The following is a 22,369-nucleotide window of genomic DNA, read 5'->3' as shown; positions in this document are numbered from 1 at the left end:
GGCATTGAAGCCCGAGTCAGGGTCTTGCTCAGCAGGGAGCCTGCTTTCCCCTCTCTCTCTGCCTGCCTCTCTGCCTACTTTGACCTCTGTCAAATAGATAAATAAAATCTTTTTTTTTTAAGAGTTTATTTGTTTATTTGACAGACACAGATCACAGTAGACAGAGAGGCAGGCAGAGAGAGAGAGAGGAGGAAGCAGGCTCCCTGCTGAGCAGAAAGCCCGATGTGGGACTCAATCCCAGCACCCTGAGATCATGACCCGAGCCGAAGGCAGCGGCTTAACTCACTGAGCCACCCAGGCGCCCCGATAAATAAAATCTTTAAAAAAAAACCAAACTCAGCATACAAAAGATGTTGGCAAGGATGGGGAGAAAGGGGGAATGTCCTTCCACTGTTGGTGGAAATGCAAGCTGATGCAGCCATTCTGGAAAACAGTATGGAGGCTCCTCAAAAAGTTAAGTATAGAAGGGTGCCTGGGTGGCTCAGTAAGTTAAACACCTGTCTTCAGCTCTAGTCAAAATCCTGGAGTCCCAGGATCTAGCTCCCTATTAGGCTCCCCCCTCAGTGGGGTGTTTGCTTTTCCCTATCCCTTCACCACTCGTGCTCTCTCTCAATTAATAAAATCTTAAAAAAAAAAAAGTTAAGTATAGAACTACTCTATGATCCAGTAATCACAGTACTATTTACCCCAAATATTCACTAATTTAAGGGGATAAAGGTACCCTAATGTTTATAGCAGCATTATCTACAATAACCAAATTACAGAAGCAGCCCAAGGGTCCACGGACAGATGAATGGATAAAGCTGCGCTGTGTATATACACAATGGGATGTTACTCAGCCATTAAAGAGAAAGAGATCTTGCCATTTGCCACAACATGGATGGAACTGGCGGGTATTATGCTAAGTGAAATAAATCAGAGAAAGACAAATACCATAGTATTTCATTCACATGGGGAATTTAAGAAAAAAAAAAAAAAACGAGCAAAGGGGGAAAAAGACAAATGAAGAAACAGATTCTTAACTCTAGAGAATACACTGATGATTACCAGAGGGGAGGTGGGGAGGTGGTGGGGGAAACAGGTGATGGGGATTAAAAAGGGCACTTATCATGAGCACCAGGTGTTGTATGAAACTGCGGGATCACTGTACTGCACACCTGAAACTAATACAACACTGTGGGTTAAATATACTGGAATTTAAATTAAAATTTTTGAAGTCAGCAAAATAAAGATGGACAAATCAAAATTGTGGCAAAATTTCAGTACTTTTTTTTAGAAGTGAATATTATGTTTTATCAGTTTAATTATTTCGTAGAGAACAAGCTTAAAGTGGATTTGACTGGTTTTATGATCTTTGAGATAAAAATTCAAAGCAATCATAGAAGGTACAGATTTGGAGTTTTGATTCCCCTCTAAGCCCTTTTCCTAAATCTCTCTCGAGGACTGCCTTCCTTTCCACCTCCTTCATTTCCTTTCATAGCCACACATGAAAAGCATCAGGTGTTGGGAGAGAAAAGGCAAAAGGTGATATGACGAGAAAAACATGTCTTTGATGAGATGTAAAAGTTAAACTGATCAGCAGCTGTGGCCTCCATGTCCCAAAACTCTGCACAAGGAGCCCTCAACTAGGAATTAGGGCAAAGACTATTCCTCCGCAACTTCAAAGTCCGTCCCTTTTTCTCTGTTTAAAAAGATGAAAATGCAAAACCTTCTGATTAGTTTGCAAGAACAAGTTAACACAGACGAGGGAAGCCAGAAAACCACCAGCACCATTTCAACACGAAACTGTGCATAAGAACGGGACCGACAATCAGGTATATTAATTCAACAACCATGGTCAACAATGCACTTTCTTCGTAAAAACTATGTATCAAAATAGAATCTAGAGTCAGATCCCGCATCCCTGTAGCAAAAAGCATTAGAATAACGTAGACAACAATGGACGTCGCGCTCAGGTGTTCTGTGCCCCTCGGCCGGTGCCTCATGGTTCGCCGCGCCCTCCCGCCACTCTGGCCGGCCGGGCTCCGCCGCGCCCACCTGACGCGGGTGCGCGGGCTTTAGGGCAGCGGCGGCGTCGCGCCCACGTCGGGGCAGAGTCGCGCGCCTCGGCCGCCGCCTGCCTACGGGGGCCGGGAAGGGCCGGGGCGCGTCGGCCCTCCGAGCGCGCATGCTCCCGCCCTCGCGCCGCGCCCGGGCCAGCGAGCGACCACACCGGAAGGACGCGAGGCCCCCGCCGCACGTGCACGTGCGCGTCCGGACGTAAGGCGCACTGCGCCAGACACGTGTGTCCGCGGCCGCCGAGCGCAGCGATGTGCGAGCAGGCCCCCGCTCGTCCGCGCAGAAAGGCGGACGTCTCCCCATCACGCACCCCTCTGGCTTGACTTTCCCAGGGGAAATCCAAACGCTTCTGGGGCCACAGTGACCGAGAAGACGCAAGATAGTCTTATCAGTGGACATTTGTGTTACCCCCTGAGAGCATATCCGAAGCTCCTCCCTGATGCTGCAGGTCACTCACAGGAGAATTAACCACAGCAATTAAGGAATGTAGCCTCTGGCCCTCCCCTCCCTTGCCCGAATCTGGGCACCACTTCTTCATCCACCCGCGGCTCTTCGATTCCCAGTACCCCCATCCTAAGACCAGCTTCTCACCTGGCTTCTGCCTTCTCTCTCTCTCTCGTCTCCAAGCCGTCCTGACTCCTCTCCCAGATTACTCTCTCTCCCTGAAACCACACTTAATCACCATCATCCGTCACCTCCTGTGACTCCCTTGTTAACCCCAAACACGATCTTGGACTGGAGGTGGCCATCCCCAAGTTAACCCAATTCCGAGTCCGCCTTCTCATTCTTGACTTCACTGAACTCCCGGCCACAGTCCAGTTCACGTACTGGAACAAACAGGGCTTTTCCTCTCCTCTCCACCTTTACTCACGGTCTTTCTTTTCCAGACCTTGCCACGGTCCGCCCTAAGAGGTCCAGTACGGGGTGCCTGGAGGGCTCAGTTGGTTAAGCAGCTGCCTTCACCTCAGATCATGATCCTGGAGCCCTGGGATCAAGTCCCACCGCAGGCTTCCTGCTCAATGGGGAGTCTGCTTCTCCCTCTGACCCTCCCCCTTCTTGTACTCCCTCTCTCAAATAAATAGAATCTTAAGAGGTCCAATACTGGTCAGCAGAACTGGGGTCAAATGTGATATTTTGTAAGTTATTTCACATCCAAAACACCAGCTTTTTCATCCCATGAGATAGAAATTAAATGACTCAAGTGAGCGAAAAGAGCTTTTCTTACAGCACCCAGTTATCACGCAGTCATCGACTCTATGCCCTGCTCCTTCAGATCCCACTCCACGCCAAGAACAACCTTCACCCCTTCCTTTCTGAGCTGTCCGCTATGAACTAAATATTTGTTCACTGGAGAACCTACATAAGCTAGATGTTGTGGAGAATACATTATTCTTTAATTTTTGCTATCAAATGCAAAATAGATTGTAAAATTACATGCAGACAAATGAAAAAATTCATCATTCATCTTAAATCTAAGTATTAGGAAAGCTTTTGGACAAGATCTATGAAGAGGCTGGCTGTGCAGGGAGAGAAAGGGCTCCCAGCCGTTAGCCAGCAGACGGGGAGGACTAAGGCTCTCTCGGAGAAAAATGAGGTGGGGGCAGGGAGCAGAGACTTGGTCCCACGGAAGCAGCATGGGCCAGGCAGGCCAGCAGCACTGAGTAGCCATGAATGGGTTTTAAGCTGGGTGTAGTGTGGTCATTAGAATGTTAGAGGATCCGTCTGGCCTCAGTGCCTTCCCAGGGCTGAGCCAACTTGGGAAGAAAAGAACTCCTTGCTTTATCATGCAACACGGCAAGGATGACTTCTTGCCCTGCTGCAGCTTTGGGGAGGTCAGGGGAGACTGGCGAGGGGGACAGGTGCCACACCCATTATGCAGATGTTCGTAGACTGCGATAAGATCCTGGCTGTGATGGCTGAACTGGATAGAGAACACCAGCTCTGTCTGTACCTCTTAGGGCTTCCCAGGAGAGGGGTCCCAGCCTGCAGACCAGTAGGAACCCCCAGCAGGGAGACATGCCAGGAGGCAGGGCTGGGGCTGAAGGGGTTTCAGAGAAACAGAGAGAGGGAACAGCATCTGCAAAGGCCGTCAGGAAAAAGCACAGTGTGCCTGGGATACCCCTGACTCAGAACCTGAGTAGAAAGAACTTGAAGTCCACCTGCCCATCTATCACTGTCCCTCTCTGGGGCGGCTAAGGTGCCAGTGAGGAGCAGATAGAGGCCCTGGGTTTGGGTGTACAGGGTGGTTGCAGGAGGTGGCTAGTGGAGAAGGGGCAGGGAAGGCCACATCAAAGGTCAGGCTGTCATGTGGGGCTGGGGAGTGGGGGGATTAGTTGGGGGATGGAGCTGAGAGGTTGAAAATGGAGAATGAACCCTGTGCTTATCTCTGCTTCCTCTGGACACTTCATCACAATGATGGCAAAGAATTAAAAAAGGCATAAACAAGAGAAGAGATGACCACAGTTGAGTATTCAAAAAAAAGGAAAGAAAGCTTTCCTTGAAGAATGGGCATTTTTTTTTCTTTCCAAATACAAAGTAACCAAATGACCATCCCCCTTCGGTTACCAGAATGCTCAGTTTACACCTCTATCTGGGTAACTACAGCATACCATACTTGTCCTCATGTTGGTCTTCTGGTCTATCCCCTTTCTCTAATGCTGACTTTTTAAAAAGATTTTATTGATTTATTTATCTGAGAGAGAGAGAGAGAGAGAGAGCACACAAGCAGGGGAAGGGCAGAGGGAGAGGGAGCAGACTCCCCACTGAGCAGGGAGCCTGACTCGGGGCTCGATCCCAGGACCCTGAGATCATGACCTGAGTAGAAGGCAGATGCTTCACCAACCAAGCCACCCAGGCGCCACCGAATGCTGATTCTTATGTGTTTTGGTTTTCCATTTTATCCTATCTTGTAAGCTATCTTGAGTCCCTTTGACACATGATACGTGCCAGACATGCAGAGGGATGGCTATCGCCTGTTGCCACAGTTAGCATAAACACCTTCTAACCTAATGGATGGTAACCCTCGTTTTCCACTGCTGCTAATGGACTTACAGACCCTGCAGGGGAGGAAATGAAAGGCTGTGGGCTGATGTGCAGCAGAGTCATTAAAATGAGCATTTACTGAGCACTCACTTTAGGTCAGGCACTGTTTTCATCACTTTACACGAATAAACGCACTTATTCCTTACAACGGTCTCATGAAATGGAAAGCCAAGAGGCCAGCATCCCAGGAGCTCGAATGGAGAATTAGTCCCAAGAGTGAATTTACATAAATATTTATGAGGCTCTTCCTCCATTCAAAAGACTAAGAGATTACACGATTCAATTAAACCCTCCCTGTTTAGATTAAAACTGGAGTCTAGACCTGCATTATACCACGCATTAGATGGGGCTTCTGAGAGATTTAAGGTAATGTCTAACTTCAAAAGCTTATGGGAAAAAGCACCTGAGCGAATCAGAAAACAGAACAGGAACATTTGTAATGCAGGAAAATCAAGGCAAACCACCACTGCACAGGACTTCTACGGTGGGAGACCCCAGGTGTCAGAGGAGGCAGGACCTGAGCAAGGCCTTTCATAACGTGCGGATGAGATTTCTGGAGACACGGGGGGGGGGGGGGGATGCCGGACATGTAAAAGCGGGCCACACACAGTGTGGAAAGAAGCCAAGTGTGAGAAGAGGGTATAACAGACACCGAGGACAGGCCTCGCTGCAGGTACTGGAGAGTAATGGAAAATAAGTAAATAGACCTAAGTGTGGAAGGCCCTGGAGTGAGAGACTTTGATCTTTGTCCTGGGAACCGTGAACTCTTTGAACAAGATGGTCGTTTAGTCGGCTGCTAAAGGCAGAGAGACGAGGGAAGCCCTGCTGACTCTCATAATCTGAGCCCCGACTACCGAGCACCGAGCAGCAGCATTAGGAATAGGGCAAGAAATCAACTCGTAAACCATTTCAGATGAAATCTAGCAGGCCAGTTACCTGGGATAAAGTAGGCAGCAATTACAGGGCATTTAGTGACCATTCTGCACTTTGCATGTTTCACAGGGATCTAAAAGAACTTGTCTTCAGGAAGTTTACAATCTAATTGAGCGACCTCAAGTATTACAGCCCAATAAAATGAGATCACTCCAGTTTAACTCTTGCCCAAAGTTATACAGCTGATAATGTTAATCAGAGAGTGCCATGAGGTAGGAAAAGTGTGGATCAGCACAGAATTGGGGATGCCAGAAGAAGCTCAAGTTTTAAGGCATAAGAGTGGCCAAAAGAGTCAATTCTGCAAATGTCAAGTGGGAAAAAAGACTAAGAAACAGTCACGGAATTTGTCCATGAGAGATGAGCTTACAATATAGGAATGGTGAGAGTTAGGGCCAGAGGGTGTAAGTTTCATGAACCCTCCAACAGAAGAAAATTAAAAACTAGGGAAGCAATTTTTTTTTAATCATAGAAGAACTCAATGTAAGTTTTAGGTCATTCTTGATGAGGATAATATAAAAAAATACTAGGATTAGTTAGGCACATGGTTTATACTTTGAAGAAAACACGCTACAACAAAAAGGTTTAACAGAAAAATCTGTTCGTATAAAATCAGAAACTGGATTTGCCTCAACACCATTATCAGCAAACTGGTGGGAAGATTTTTGTCCTGTTCTGAAGCCAGCTCCTTGTCTTCTGGTACTGGAGCCAGCGTCACACTCACACACACTCACACTCTGTCACTCAGGGCTTCCTCTTGAAGTAAAGGGTCTTCTGTGGTCGGGGAACATGGTCCACTGACTGCGCAGGGATCGGAGCCCCAGGGAACAGACAGGTGAGCAGATACAAGATGTCAGGTCTACACTCTAAGGGGAGTCCTTCGGGGAGGAGAGGGAGTATGTTCGGTTCCTAGACTCACCCCCTTGTACTAATCACTCACTGCAGCATCTAGTTTACAAAACGGAAGGAAGGCTACCTTGACACTGGCTTACAGCTAGCTAGTAACTCTACAGACGAATCTGTTTCTCCTTGCAGCAACAGGATGCGAGTGCTGTGTGCTCTTACGTGCACATTAAGGAAAAAGCTCGACTGTTACTCTTTAGCGTGAAGTCGCTGGTGTCGGATGAGGGTTGAACTCTGGCTGAAGGCTTTCCCACAGTCATTACACTTGTACGGCTTCTCTCCGGTGTGAGTTCTCTGGTGAATGATAAGCGACGAGCTCCGCCCGAAGCCCTTCCCACATTCTCCGCACTCGTGGGGCTTCTCCCCGGTGTGGCTCCTCTGATGCTCAGCAAGGGAAGAGCTGCGACTGAACACTTTCCCACAGTCGCCGCATTCGTAGGGCTTCTCGCCCGTGTGTGTTCTCTGGTGCTCCATGAGAGAGGAGACCCAGCTGAACGCCTTCCTGCATTCACTGCACTCATAGGGATTCTCGCCGGTGTGTATTCGTTGATGCTGAATTATGGTCGAGCGGTCGCTGAAGGCTTTCCCACACTCGGTACACTTGTAAGGTTTCTCCTGAGTGTGAGTTCGCTGGTGCTGGCTGAGGTTCGTGCTCCGGCTGAAGGCTTTCCCGCACTCACCACACTCATAGGGCTTCTCTCCTGTGTGGACCCTCTGGTGAAGGCTCAGGTGAGTGCTCCGGCTAAAAGCTTTTCCACACTCGCTGCATTCGTACGGCTTCTCTCCAGTGTGAGTTCTCTGATGCTCAGTAAGATGTGTACTTCGGCGAAAAGTCTTTCCACATTCATTGCATTCAAAAGGCTTTTCTCCACCATGAGTTCTCCTGTGGACAATAAGGTCTGATTGGTAACTGAAGGCTTTCCCACATTCATTGCATTTACAAGGTTTCTTTTGTGGGAAGATTTTTTGGTGTTTAATGAAGTCCAAATTATCTTTGGAGTTCTTCCTAGATATGGGGTATCTAGCTCCCTTTGGAATGTTCTGCTGTGTATTAACTTTAGAGCTTAGACTAAATTCACTAGATTCAGGAACTCTCTCCCTAGTAAAAATTTCCTTAAGGGTCATTGACACGTTCCTGATCGATGTTTTCTCAAAAGATGTCTTCCGGGCAGGACATTTTGTCTGCCTTGATAACCGGCCCTCACCTTTATAGGCCTCTTCATTCGTAGGACCTTGGGCAGTACCCCCTCTGAGACTTTCCATGGCTGACCCTGAACACTCTGGTTCTTCAGAAATAGCCTGATTGGTGTTGCTGCTTTGGCTCAGTTCACAGCTCCCTATCTGAAAGAGATTTAAAGTGCAAATGTCACCTGCATCTAGTATAGAGAGAAAGAAAAATAAAGCAGTAGGAAAAAAAAAAAAGAAAAGAAAAGCAAATTTGCTATTCACGCACACTAGCAACCTTATATGGGAAGAAAACAAAAAGGGACAGTCGAAGGCAAGGGAATGGGAGCAGAAGAGACAACAGACAGAGTTTTTATAACAGGCATGGGGAGCACAGAGACATCAAGAACTCTGGGAAGGGTGACGGGACTCAGCCAAAAAAATGGAATGAGCAGATATACCGGCCAATGAACAGAGAGTAGGGGAGTAGAAAGTAAAGTGAGCTCTTAGTTACTAGAGCCAATGAGCGGTGGTAAGAGGGAGGAAGGAAAGGGATGAGAAGAGCAGACTCTTAAGTGTAGAAAAGACACCCTCTAAAAATAGCAAACACTAAGGGTGATTCTGTCAAGCTTGGATACAATCATTTTCTTGGGATTCAGAAAGAACAGAATTTCAGAAATGCTGTCTACAACACTGCAACTGGACATGCTCCCCGACCCCCCTTCCAACTAATCTAGGTGTTCTAAACAAGTCTACTCTTGGAGTCACCGAGGCCCGCTCACTTACTTGACAAATAGCAAGCAGACTAACTTAAGTCATCCACTGAATTCCAAGAGCTTAGACTGGAACTTGTGTCTCCTAAATAGCGAATTGCTGGTCTTTTCATGATATCACTCACCCAGACAGGTATTTTCCGCTCACTTCCCTCTTCAGGGCCTAAAGATCCAGCGTCCTCAGCTGTCCTTCCTCCGACCGAATGACAATGTCCAAGTCACATGCTGGGATTCCAGCTGATGGGAAAGGATTTAACACAAGGCTTGGGTGGTGGAGACACAGGGCTATTCAGAGCTCAATCTTAAAGCCTTGATCTATAGAAAAGATGGTGTGAACTTTCAGAAGCTGTGGGAGGATGGCCTGGCGAAAATGGCTTTCTGAAAGGGGTCAAAATTGGGTTCCAGAAGGTTATACACATTCACATCAGAATCCCCCATGGGACTTATTAGTTGAGATATCTGAGCCTTGCTTCAGACCCAGCAGGTATGACATGGGCCCAGGCATTTGTATCTAATAACTTCATATAACCTGACAAGTAGAACCATCCACAAAGAACCCTAGAAACATACTCTAGATTGCCTGAAAAACCTTCCTCGGAGCAGGAAGGTCTCAAATACACACTCAGCTTCCCCTAGCCCGGCGGCTTCTCCCTTCTGCCAGCAGGGCCAACACTTCCCAAGGCTCCCAAGATTCCCAGGAAGTAGGCAGCCAACTTCCTCAGACACGCCCACTACACAGCCAGCACCCCACACTCAGGCTGCCTGGCCCCAAGCAGTCCATTTAGCTCCCCACTGACGGGCTTGTTCTTACACTTGCCCCTGAGGAGGAGCAGCAGGCCGTCTCCTGGAAAACTGACCAGCACAGCGTCCCTCTACAGCGGCCTTTCTGCTTGGGAGAATGGGAGGATATGGGAATCTGTGCCTTTCCTTGCCCATCTCTGGACTCTAACTTTCCCCACGAAAGCTTTTTTCTTTAAGCCATTCTCTTAAGGCTTCATCTGAGCCCCTGTGCTTGACAGTCAGCTACAAACTATATACCATTTCCCCTAATGCTTCTGCTCACAGCCCAATTTGGGATCCACTGGGTTAGGACATGATCTGGTTTCAGAGGTATTTCCTTTCTTGTAGACCAGTAACCCTCCCACATGTACAGGTGCGCCGTGGAGGACATCCACCAAAAAGTCATGCATGGAGAAGACCCTCAAAGGCAATGGGATGATGTTGTCTGTATCCAGCTTTGCCAAAAATATGCCTTCCGGCTGGAAACAGGGAACACGTAAGACCTACCACTAGACTAAGAGTCTGATTTATTTAGAACGTCTCTGTACAATCCGGTTGTATACTTCACGGCGCCCTCATCCCTTAGCGGGAATTTGCCATATTGCTGGACTGGCTGGCCTGCATTCTTGCAGCACAGACCCTGCCAACTACCCCATCATGATTTTGTTGACAGCTCACTGTTATTTCTTTTGTGACAGTAATTCTCAAGGCAGCAGTACTACCTCCCAGGGAGAGGTCTGGGAATTGGTAAGGGGTTTTTCTGGACTGTAATGTTGATTGGACGGTGCTACTGGAATTTAGTGTGGATCAGGAATAATGGGCATTCCTGCAAAACAAAAAAATGTTCCTGATCCTGCGCGACTTTCTTTCTTTTTTTTTTTTAAGATTTTATTAATTTATTTGACAGGCAGAGATTACAAGTAGGCAGAGAGGCAGTCAGAGAGAGAGAGGAGGAATTAGGCTCCCCAATGAGCAGAGAGCCTGATGCGGGGCTCGATCCCAGGACCTTGGGATCATGACCTGAGCCGAAGGCAGAGGCTTTAACCCATGTGCCCCCTGTGTGACTTTCAAAAAGTTGTTAATAAATGTAGTGCTCCGAAGGGGCACCCCAAATGTAACAATAGCCAAACTATGGGAAAAGCCTGTATGTCCATCAACAGATGAATGGATAAAAAAGATGTGGAATATATACAATGGAATACTATGAAGCCATCAAGAGAAATGAAATCTTGCCATCTGCAACGATGTGGATTGAACTACAGGGCATTACACTTAGCAAAGTAAGTCAACAGAGAAAGGCAATTATCACATGATCTCTCTGACATGAGGAATTTGAGAGGCAGGGCGGGGAGTCGTAGCGGGTGGGAGGGAAAATATGAAACAAGATGGGACCAGGGAGGGAGAAAAACCATAAGAGACTCTTAATCTCACAAACAAACTGAGGGTTGCTGGTGGGTTGTGGGCAAGGGAAAGGGTAGCTGGATCATGGACATTGGGGAGGGTATGTGCTATGGTGAATGCTGTGAATTGTGTAAGCCTGATGATTCACAGACCTGTACCCCTGGGGCAAATAATATATAATATGTTAATTTTTTTAAAAAAGGCTGTTAAGGTTTTTTTAAAAGGTTGTTAATGTGGCAATAGTGGCAGCTGGGTGGCTTAGTTGGCTAAAGCATCCAACTCTTGATTTCGGCTCAGGTCGTGATCTCAGAGTCCTGGGATCGAGCCCTGCATGGGGCTCCATGCTGGGCATGGAACCTGATTGAGATTCTCTCCCTCCCTCCTCTCTCTGCCCCTCCCCCACTCTAAAAAAAAAAAAGTGAATAGTTACCTAAGGCTAGAACCTAACACTACTTTACGTAGAGATACAAAATATTTTGCACAGCTTTGATATATACTGGAAAATTAGGGAAATAAACTTCTCTTTCTTTGGATGCTATTAGGACTTGCTCACCATTTCAGGAAAATCAAACCACTTACAGTAATAGATTCACAAACACGACATTCATCTATCAGGCCATATTTCTAACTGTTGTATTCACAGTGATTCTGTGAACAGGTGCAGATATCCATTTCATCCAAACTGTACACACTGAACTATACACACTATTCTAATATAAATTACTTTCCTTTATATCAGAGTTAGGTAAGACATTGATATTTTGGAAATTGTATCTATAAGTAATTAATACTATCTGTCAGTTTTACTACAGGATGGTAAGTTGGACTTTGGTTCCCAGTAGAATGTTACTACATTATTTCACATTATATCCCATCCTGGGGAAGAGATATTGTTACGAGGATGCTTAAGTTTAAGGTGGTTTAGGTTTTCCCCTTAACCAGAAAGATCCGAAATTTGAAGATCTTTGTAAATTGTCTTCTTAGATCCATGAAAACTTAGGCTCCCTAAAAGTATGCAGAATATCCTGAACAGAGAAAGAACGAGAACAGATTCAAAGACAGATGGACAGTTTGAGGTGGAGGGTCCTCCTCATGCTCATTAATATCCTGGGAATTGGTAATCTAAGCCAATGTGATATCAGTTGATCTACAGAATTCAATTCGTATATATACTGTGTAGTACAAGTGTCCTAAAATGTAGTTATTTTGTCATTACAGAGAAGTTCATTACATGTATAACTGTATCATGCATTTTCTGTTTGTATATGTGACACATGATAGAGACATAGAAACCCCACTGGGGAGAGCTTCTACATTAAAACAAAGGAAGCTAACTTGGGAGATTCTTTAGGTCTTTTGCATCTGTCTTTTATAAGCGTTTTATGAGTATTGAGTCCTTTATGCCTCACAACAGTGAGAAGGGTACTACTGTTATCCCCTCGATACAAATGAAGAACTTGAGGTACAGAAAGGTGAAGTAATTTGGCCCCAAGCCAAGCATTAAATCCTGGACTCAGACTCACTAGGGAATAAAACCTGAGTTGTACTTTCCACTCCTGTGGCCCTAAATGGCCAAGAAAATAACCCCACTGATCCCAGGATACCAGCATGACCTTAACTGCAGAGTGCCATGGAGCTTTAGAGAGTGCCTGCCTCTGAAAGGTGACCGTCCTGAGAGGCTGTGCTAATGCGATAGCCTGATCTATGTCAGCTGAACATGGAATGTTCCAGACACCCCAGTGCGGCTGGTGTCCTCAGCACGAATCAGTGGACATCACATAGAGGTCCTGTGATGTAAGCATTTACCAGATAATCTGGATTTTTAAAAGCTTTATTTATTGGGCACCTGGGTGGCTCAGTTGTTAAGCATCTGACTTTGGATCAGGTCATGATCCCAAGGTCCTAGGATCGAGCTCCGCATCGGGCTCCCTGCTGGATGGGAAGCCTGCTTCTCCCTCTTCTACTCCCCCTGCTTGTGTTCCCTCTCTTGCTGTGTCTCTGTCAAATAAATAAATAAAATATTTTTTTAAAAGATTTATTTATTTGTTTGACAGGGGAGGGGCGGGAGGAGAGGTAGGGATTCTCAAGCAGACTTTACTCTGAGAGAGGAGCCCCACATGGGGCTCTATCTCGAGACCTGAGATCATCACCTGAGCCGAAACCAAGAGTCAGATGCTCCACTGACTGTACCACCCATGCACCCCAGTAATCTGCATTTTGATTATAGTGATATAATGATAACTATATAAAGCCCAGGGGAAAATAACCAATTTTGTTTTTATGTCTCCTCATCTGTCAAATGAAGATGTTGGACTTGATTGGTACAAAGCTCTCTGATTCAGGGAGTTTAATTTTAAGTCCCAAACGCTAAGGCACGTACCTGTCTGCCTACACTAAAGGCATTAGACTAATATGATCCTAGTCTTTTTCAAATCATCAGAGACATGTGAAAGCTTAAGGTCCATGTTTCAGATGAAACCATTCAGGCCAGTAAGATGTTCTTCAATCACCAAATGATGAAACAGAGAAAGGAGTGTTGAGGAAGACATTACGAGCAATCAGCAGCCAAGCAACGAATAGTCCCATCCTGGGCAAAATTTGGCAGACTCGCCTAAGGGAAGTTCTGTGAAAAGAAAAATAAATGTATGCCCTGTTTGGTGCTATGACCCATTCAGAAAAAGAGGAAGAATCCTTAACTTTCATGGGACATACTCTTCTAGTGAGACAGCCAGTGCCCTTCCCTCGTCTACCTCCTCTTGGCTTTCTTTTTGGTCAAAGGCAAAGCTGGCAAAGATCTTATTCTAGGCAGCCAGGATCACTGGTCTGGTAATGTCACATCTGAATGCACATGTGAATGCAGTGTTACGTTGAATGCACCCTTAAAGGTTGAGGTAAAACAAATGCCTAAAAGCAATCCTACCTCCTCCCAGACGCAGAGAAAAGGACAACAGACACTGATGCCTGTCCTGAAGTCCCTAGTTCCTTAGTGATAAAAGGTACAAGGGATGGATCTGGGCCAGGTCTAGACCCTCCCTGAACTCTCTAGGTGATCTGAGGCATAAAATCCAGGCTCTTGGTCAATTTTCCCACATGGGACAGGAGTTCAAATGGACTTTGACAGCAGTCTCTTCATTCCTCCTGACGATCCAAACTAGAAGGCTGCCGAAGCAGCTCTGGCACCATAGGGTGGTGCAACCCTGGGCCAGTCACTCACCTCTCTGAGAATTTGGTCCCACACGGTAAAATGGCACAGCTAGGACTTGCTTGTCTTTTCTCACAAAGCTTCTGTCAGAGCTACAAGTGAAAAAACAGCAAAGCGTTTACAATAAAGAATAGTCACATACAACGCAAATAGATACAATTGCTGGGCGTACCTCAAATGAATTCAGTTTAACAGTGTGAGGGTGTACCTGTAAAGCAGATGCTCCCAGAATCTGTGAGGCTGCCTTCAGCAGCTGCTGCTTCAGAGCGGGGACAGAGGAGCTCTTATTCCTGGTCTTGAAGGACGCGCTGGAAGGCAAACCCTCCAACGGATTTCAGAGAGGCTGCCAGCCATTCCCTTGCTCAGGCTCCCACGGAGGACTCCTGCACCATGGTGTGGCAAGTCCTTTCCTCTCTTCCTCCTTCCTACCTCATGCTTCAGCTACTTGGAGCACTTTACTGCTACAACCATACTGCATCCTACCCAGTCATTGTTCTCCCAAGTCCAGTGGTCATAAGGGCTGCAGCCCCCCAAACCTATCTGCTTTTATGGGACCAACTTCCCAGCGACACGCACCTCCTGTGACCCTAACCATCTGAAATTTTTTGGACCATGTCACCGCCTCTTCCAGCAAGAATTCAGCAAGAATTCTCCTTTCTTTCTACCGCCTTAAGCATTAAGAATTTATCTCGGTCAGAAGGAAGCAGGTTCGGAAGGGTCTGGAATACTCTTCTCCGGGTGCTTGCTTTCAGGCCCGGGTTGGCCCGCTGGAGCCTCTGCTGATGGACAAAGCAATCAGCACGAGGGCTCGGCAGCCCCAGTTCGACCCCAGAGCAGAGACGACCGAGTCCCGAGACGTCCTGAAAGGTGGTCTTCAGCCAACAGTGTGGGCAGGAACTGGCTCAGAATAACACAGAAAACTGATCCGCAGACCTGGCCGGCGGCTCCACCAACAGGTAAACGCGGACTGTCCATGCCGGTCCCGAGCGTCCTCGTCGCAGGCAGACGCGAGCGGCTGCTACTCACGAGCAACTCCCGGGAAGGCACTTCATCGCCGCGCGCCTCCGTGTCCTCGCCGGCGACATGGGGAGGGTAACGCGCGTGTCACGGGGAGCCTGCGAGGGTCAGAGGGGTCAGTCCGGGTACAGAGTCGCGGAGCGGCGACGCGCACAGCCGGCTCCAGAAGCCCCCCCGCGCCTGGCTGCAGGTGGCGGCCGCGCACCCCCGGGACCACCGCCCGCCCCCCGCGCACCCCCGGGGACCACCGCCCGCCCCCCGCGCACCCCCGGGGACCACCGCCCGCCCCCCGCGCACCCCCAGGACCCGGCGGAGCCGCCCACAGGCGCAGCCGGCGACCTCGCCGCCCCGCCCGGGGTCGCGGCGCTACGCCGCCTGACCTGTCCCCGAGCCCGCAGGCCCACCCGCCCAGGCCCGGCCCTGCGCGATGCGCGCTCCACTCACCGGCCGCCTCAGCGGCGCACCCGGGTACACCTGGGGCCGGACCCGCGCTGCGACGGAACGCGAGTGCACGGCGCTCGAGGCAGCCGGAAGGATTAGCGGGGAGCCCCGGCGACCCCCGCGGCTCGCAGACGCGCGGTCGGAGCACGGAACGGCGCTGGGGGGTGGGGGCGGGGAGGGCGGTGGCGCGGCTCTGCGCCTGCGCCCGAGAGCTGGGGCCCCGCGGCGCTCGCTGTGAGGAGCCCCTGCCGCGGTGGGTGCCGGCGAGTCGGTGACGGAGAGCCGCGGTCCGCGGAGGACCGCGCCGACCCGTGTGGTTGTGGATAGCGTCCCAGGAAAACTGGGTAACACAGCGTCCCGGGGTCGCCGCCCTGGTCTGAGGAGGGTCGCGGGAAGGCGGCGCGGCCGACCGGGATCCCGGGGCAGGCTGTCCCCGACCTCACTGCGGACACCGGCCTCCTTGCCTCGCTGCTCCCCGTCAGCCGCGGGAGCTGGGGCTCCGTCGGGAAGCAGCTGCCCTGGGGTCCTGCGATCGCGCCCCGCGTCGGGATCCTGCTTCTCGCTCTGCCCGCCCCTGCCTGTGCGCTCTCTCTCTCACAGTAATTAATTAGTGACAACACAAAACATCCATCGAGAGCTGTAGAGACGTGGAACATCAGCATCGATTTGGTGGGGGCGGCGCTTTTCTACACAATCTTATCAGGATGGTGTCATCGCACCCAAATCCGGAGCTCGGAAGGGAGAGCCTGCGGGATGAGTGAGGGGCGTCAGCCCCGGCCTGGCTCGTGGGGAAACCACGGAGAGCACGGCAGGGGCGACGCCGGCCAGAACCGACGAGCTCGACGACCGGACCGCGCGCAAAGCGGCGGACTGGGCGTGTGGCTGCGCGTGGCTGGGCGCGTGGCTGCGCGTGTGACGGCTGCGCGCGGGCCTGGCGTAATCCCGGAGAACCGGGAGCCAAACCCTGAGGCTGCAAGGGACCGGGAGACCGTCTAGGTTCATCCCTTTCATTATATTTTTAATTGAAATTCAAATCGTACTAAAATATGCAGACCACAGAGTTCCCCTTTGAACTACTTGAAAGTGCACGAGAAAGTTTTTAGTGTTTTCATAATGTTGGGCGAACACCACCACCGTCTGATTTCAGAGCATTTCCTCACCCCAAAAGAAACCTTGAACACACTGAGCAGCCACTCACTCCTCAGCACCCCCCTCCCCAGTCCCTAGGAACTTCCATTCCACTTCTTGTCTCTATGAATTTACGCAATCTAGACGACACGTATAAGTCAAATCCTACATTTATCTTTTAGCGTTTTGTTTTTGTTTTTGTTTTTGTTTTTTTTTAATCAGCGTGATGTTTTCAAGGCCAATCCACGGTATCAGGTTCATCCTGTCCCGGGTTCACCCATATTATAGCACCATCCATTCATCTCTTCTTCAACACTTGGGGTGTTTGCGAATAGTGTGAATGCTGTGACTTTTGACCATTGTGAAGAGTGCTGCTATGAACATAGATTATAAGCACCTGAATCCCTAACCTCAGCTCCCGTTTTAATTCCTGTTGGGATTTTGATTGGGGTTGTATTAAATAAATGTATCCCTCTGGAAAGAGTTGCTATCTAGACAATATTCAGTCTTCACTTTATGAACATGATATATTTCTCAATTTATTTACATTTTCTTTACTTTTCTGAGCAATCTATTTACTTCTCAGTTTAAAGATCATATATGTGTTTTGTTAAATTAACCCTAAATACTTTATGGTTTTTGTACCATTAGAAATGGAATTATTTGGGGGCACCTGGGTAATTTAGTCCATTAAGTGTCTGTTTTTGGCTCAGGTCATGATCCCAGGGTCCTGGGAGCAAGTCTGTATGGGGCTCCCTGCTCCATGAGGATCCTGCTTCTCCTTCTCCCTCTCCCCCTGCTCATGCTCTCTCTCAAATAAATAAATATATTTTTTTTAAAAAAAGAAATGGACTTATTTGCCTTTTATTTTCTGGTTGTTTGTTACTAACATTTAGAGAGATGATGATTTTTTTAAGGATTTTATTTATTATTTTAGAAAGAGAGAGAGAGAGAGCACATGCTCAAGTAGGGGAGGGGCAGAAGGAAGAAGAAGGAATCTTGACTGCACTGAGCATGGAGCCTGATGCAAAGGCTCCATCTCATGACCCTGAGGTCATGACCTCAGCTGAACTCAAGAGTTGGACACTTAGCTGACTGAGCTACCTGGGTGCCCCAGCAATTGATTTTTTTATACTGATGTTAAACTCTTGGGGCACCTGGGTGGCTCAGTGGGTTAAAGACTCTGCCTTCGACTCAGGTCATGATCTCAGGGTCCTGGGATCAAGCCCCACATTGGGCTCTCTGCTAGCAAGGAGACTGCTTCCCCTTCTCTCTCTGCCTGCCTCTCTGCCTACTTGTGATCTCTGTCAAATAAATAAATAAAATCTTAAAAAAATAAATAAATAAACTCTGTCACCCTGTTATGTTTACTTATTTCAGTGATTGTTTTGTAGGTTTCTTGGGATTTTTCCATGTAAATAATAATGCTGACTATGAATAGCATTAATCTTTAGGCCTTCTATTTTTTAAATTACTTTTATTATATCTTCTATTATTTATTTTCTGTTTATTCCTCATATGTGTTTATTACTTTTATTTCACCAGCTAGGACCTCCAGTACAATGCTGAAGAGACCTAATGACAGCAGATGTCTTTGTTCTGTTTCCAATGTTGTAAGTAGAAACTAATATTTCCCCATTAAATATATTAGTTGTATCAGATTGTAGAATTTTGTTTCTATTCATAGTTTGCTAAAAGTTCTTTTTTTAAATGGGTATTGAATTTCACCACACTTTTTTTTGCATCTATTTAAAAGGTCATGTACAATCATTTATCATTTATTTTGTTAATGTGGTGAATTACATTGATTATTCAAATGTTTTGTATATCTTATATTTCAGGCATAAACCCCACTTGATTCTGACATATTATTTTGTTTAAATATGGATGGATTCTTGATCTTGGAGCTGTGAGATCAAGCCCCATGTCAGGCTCTGCACTCAGCATGGAGTCTGCTTGAGGGTCTCTCTCACTCTGCCCTTCTCCCCCCCCACTCTTTCTCTCTAAAATAAAAATAAGTAAAATTAAAAAAAAATAAAAAACAGTTTGATAATACACTTTTTAAAAAAATATATTTATTTATTTATTTGACAGACCACAAGTAGGCAGAGAGGCAGGCTAGGGTTGCAGGGGGGAGCAGGCTCCCTGCTGAGCAGAGAGCCTGAGTCAGGGCTTGATCCCAGGACCCTAAGATCATGACCTGAGCTGAAGGCAGAGGCTTAACCCACTGAATCACCCAGGCGCCCCTGATAATATACATTTAAGAATTGTTTCATCTATGTTCATGAAGGATATTGATTTATAATTTTATCATAATAACTTTGTCAACCTGGGAACCGTTCCCTTCCTTTACATTATCTGAAAGATTTAGGGGAAGTATAGTATTATTTCTTCATTATGTGTTTAATGGAATTTACCATATAGGCCTAGAAGGGTTTTTTTTGTTGTTGTTGTTGTTTTGTTTTGTAGAATTCAATTTAATAATGCATTTAATTTCTTTAACAAGCACAGGGCTATTTATTCATATTTTCTACTTCTCCTTGTGCTAGTTTTATTGCATTCTTCATAGAATTTGTCCATTTCTAAGTTGGGTTTAGTGGCAGGAATTTGCTCATACTATACCCTAATTATTTTTGATGTCTGTGGAATCTGTGATATCTCCTGTCCATTCCTCATATTGACAAGTTGTGTACTCTCTTTTTTTCTTGATCAGTTTTTCTAGGAAGTACCAATTTTACCAATATTTTTAAAGAACCTTTTTCTGTTGATTTTCTCAAACCTTGTTTTCGACTTCATTTTCTTCTAGTCTTTAACAGCCATTTGCTTATGTGGGGTTTAATGTGTTCTTTTTCTGGCTTCTCAAGCCAGATACTTAGATAACATTTTAAACCTTCTTTTATAGTATAAACATTAAAAGGAACAAACTTCCCTCTAGTAGACTGTTCAGCTAGATCTCGCACATTTTGCTAAATTACACTTTTGAGATTGTTTAATTTGAAATATTTTCTGATTTCCCTGGTGATTTTTCCTGTGACTCACTAGTCACCTAGAAACGTGTGCTTTTAATTTCTATATGTCTCGGGCTTTTCTGGATAATATACTGTTACTGATTACCTGATTAGTTTTGCTGGTCAGAATATTTTCTGTGTAAGATTTCAATTCTTTGATATTTATTGCAACTTAGGCATATAGTGGGTCTTCTTTGAAAGGTAAAATCAGGGGCATCTGGGTGGCACAGTCAGTTAATTGTTCGACTCTTGCTTTCAGCTCAGGATGTGATCTCAAGATCCTGAGTTCAAGCCCTATGCTGGGCTCCATGGTTTGCGTGGAGTCTGTTTGAGATTTTTTTCTCTCTCTCTTCCCTCTCCCTCTGTTCCTCCTAATCATCCTCTCTCTCTAAAATAACTAAGTAAATCTTTTTTTTTTTTTAAAAGGTAAAGTCAGCTAAGTAACTGGCTGATACATAATCAACCATCAGATAGACAAAGCTGTCAGAAAAAATATGAGTTAAGGAAAGGCAAAGAAGACATCCAGATGGCCAAGAGACACATGGAAAAATGTTCAACATCACTTGGCATCAGGGAAATACAAATCAAAACCACAATGAGATACCACCTCATGGCAGTCAGAATGGCTAACATTAAGTCAGGAAATGACAGATGCTGGCGAGGATGCGGAGAAAGGGGAACCCTCCTACACTCTTGGTAGGAATGCAAGCTGGTGCAGCCACTCTGGAAAACAGCATGGAGGTTCCTCACAACGTTGAAACTAGAGCTACCCTATAACCCAGCAATCGCACTCCTGGGTATGTACCGCAAAGATACAAATGTAGTGATCTGAAGGGGCACTTGCACCCCAATGTTTATAGCAGCCATGTCCACAGTAGCCACACTATGGAAGAAGCTGAGATGTCCATCAACAGATGAACAGATAAAGAAGATGTGGTATGTATCTACGATGGAATACTATGCAGCCATCAAAAATTTGAAATCTTGCCATCTGCAGGATGGAACTATAGGGTTATTATGCTAAGTGAAATAGGTCAGTCAGAGAGAGACAACTACCATATGATTTCAATGATATGTGGAATTTAAGGAACAGAGGATCAAAGGGGAAGAGAGGAAAAAATAAAACAAGGCAAAGTCAGAGAAGGACTCTTAATCACAGGAGACTCTCATATAAGAGACTCTTAATCACAGGAAACAAACAGAGGGTTGTTGGAGGGGAGGTGGGTGGAGGGATGGGGTGATGGGGGGATGGACATAAAGGAGGGCGTGTGATGTGATGAGCACGGGGTTTTATATAAGGTGGATGAATCACTGACCTCGACCTGTGAAACCAATCGTACATGATATGTTAATTAACTGAATTTAAATAAAAAAATAAATAAGCTTAAGAAAATAAAGGAAAGGCAATCATCCATTCATTTATGTGTTTAGTATGTGCTCCTGTTTACTAGGTCCTATTCAGTGTACACAGTTGAACAGAAATGTGTATTTTTACTATATTCCCTGTGTTGGACTTTTTATCTCCATGACTTACTGGTTTTATAGGGGATACTGCCTGCAAGGGAGCACAGGGGAACTTTCTGGGGGGACAGACATGTTCTGTATCATGACTGGGGCTGTGGTTACTCAAGTGTCTACAGTTGTCAGTCATTCACCTGTATACTTAAAATACTTTCAAAAAATATTTGAAAAAATGTTATGCAAATAGACCATTAATTTCTATTATTTCTCTTTAAGGTCATATATTTTTTCTTTACAGTATGTGTACATTCCTGAGAAGTTTGTAAACCTAGCTCTCTATTTATATTTGTGAATCTACAGGATCCACATTCAAGCTCAGACGCATCTATTTCTCTCCGCAAACTCATCATACACCCCCATATATATATATATTTCCCTGTCTTGCTGCATCATTGAAGATCATGGACTTTAATCTTTCCCAGCTTATTTTGACAATGATTTTCTAGTTTTTAATTTTTCCAGATAGAATTGCCTGTCTTTTTCCAGTTTTACTTTATTTGAATCTTTGTGGCAGTTTTTCATTGAGGAGCATTAATGTTCTACATATTTAATTCTGAGTTCTGTTTGATTTGCTCGTAACTGTTCCCAATTTCTTTGAGAGGCTCCCTGTGTCATTTGCCAGGCTGGGTTCTTAGCAGCATCACATCAGTAATACATTTCATCTTCCTAACAACCTATGGAAGGAACCACATGAATCATCTCGGAAATGCACCAAAGGAGAATGCCGAGTTCTGCCCATTCGTAACCAAAGGGTTGTGAGAGGCTTGCTTAGATATAAGCATAGAAGTCTCAGGAAGTGTGGAGAGACAATCAGACAAATCCACTGATGTTGCTTCTCAGGTTGTCTATTTAGGAAGGAACAAGAGCCGAGGACATTGTCGGAAATGTAGACCATAAGCACTCAATTCAGCACCAGGCACTGTACTTTTCTGCTCAGTACTGACTTCTTCCAACTACCAATGTGCTTCTCAGAGCTAGGCCCCTTCCCTCACATTTGTCAC

At 46.3% G+C, this 22,369-nt stretch overlaps 2 long non-coding RNA genes across 2 annotated transcripts; one reads left to right on the top strand and one right to left on the bottom strand.

Moving 5' to 3' along the window:
• Nucleotides 1–7,822: 7,822 nt before the first annotated feature.
• Nucleotides 7,823–15,848, bottom strand: LOC309865317. Its single transcript, XR_014312023.1, has 5 exons — nt 15,715–15,848; nt 14,462–15,368; nt 14,266–14,345; nt 8,996–9,248; nt 7,823–8,274 (listed from the first exon to the last, which is right to left on the bottom strand). It is a non-coding gene; the product is annotated as an uncharacterized lncRNA (long non-coding RNA).
• Nucleotides 15,849–15,884: 36 nt separating this feature from the next.
• On the top strand, nt 15,885–21,244 carry LOC309865320. The gene is made up of 3 exons (XR_014312028.1): nt 15,885–16,055; nt 18,385–18,452; nt 20,274–21,244. It is a non-coding gene; the product is annotated as an uncharacterized lncRNA (long non-coding RNA).
• Nucleotides 21,245–22,369: the final 1,125 nt, after the last annotated feature.

The sequence above is a fragment of the Mustela nivalis genome, assembly GCF_964662115.1.
Source record: "Mustela nivalis genome assembly, chromosome: 5".
In the NCBI taxonomy this organism is placed as follows: domain Eukaryota; kingdom Metazoa; phylum Chordata; class Mammalia; order Carnivora; family Mustelidae; genus Mustela; species Mustela nivalis.
Note: the sequence above shows the minus strand (reverse complement) of the source record. Positions and strands in the feature narration are given on the sequence as shown.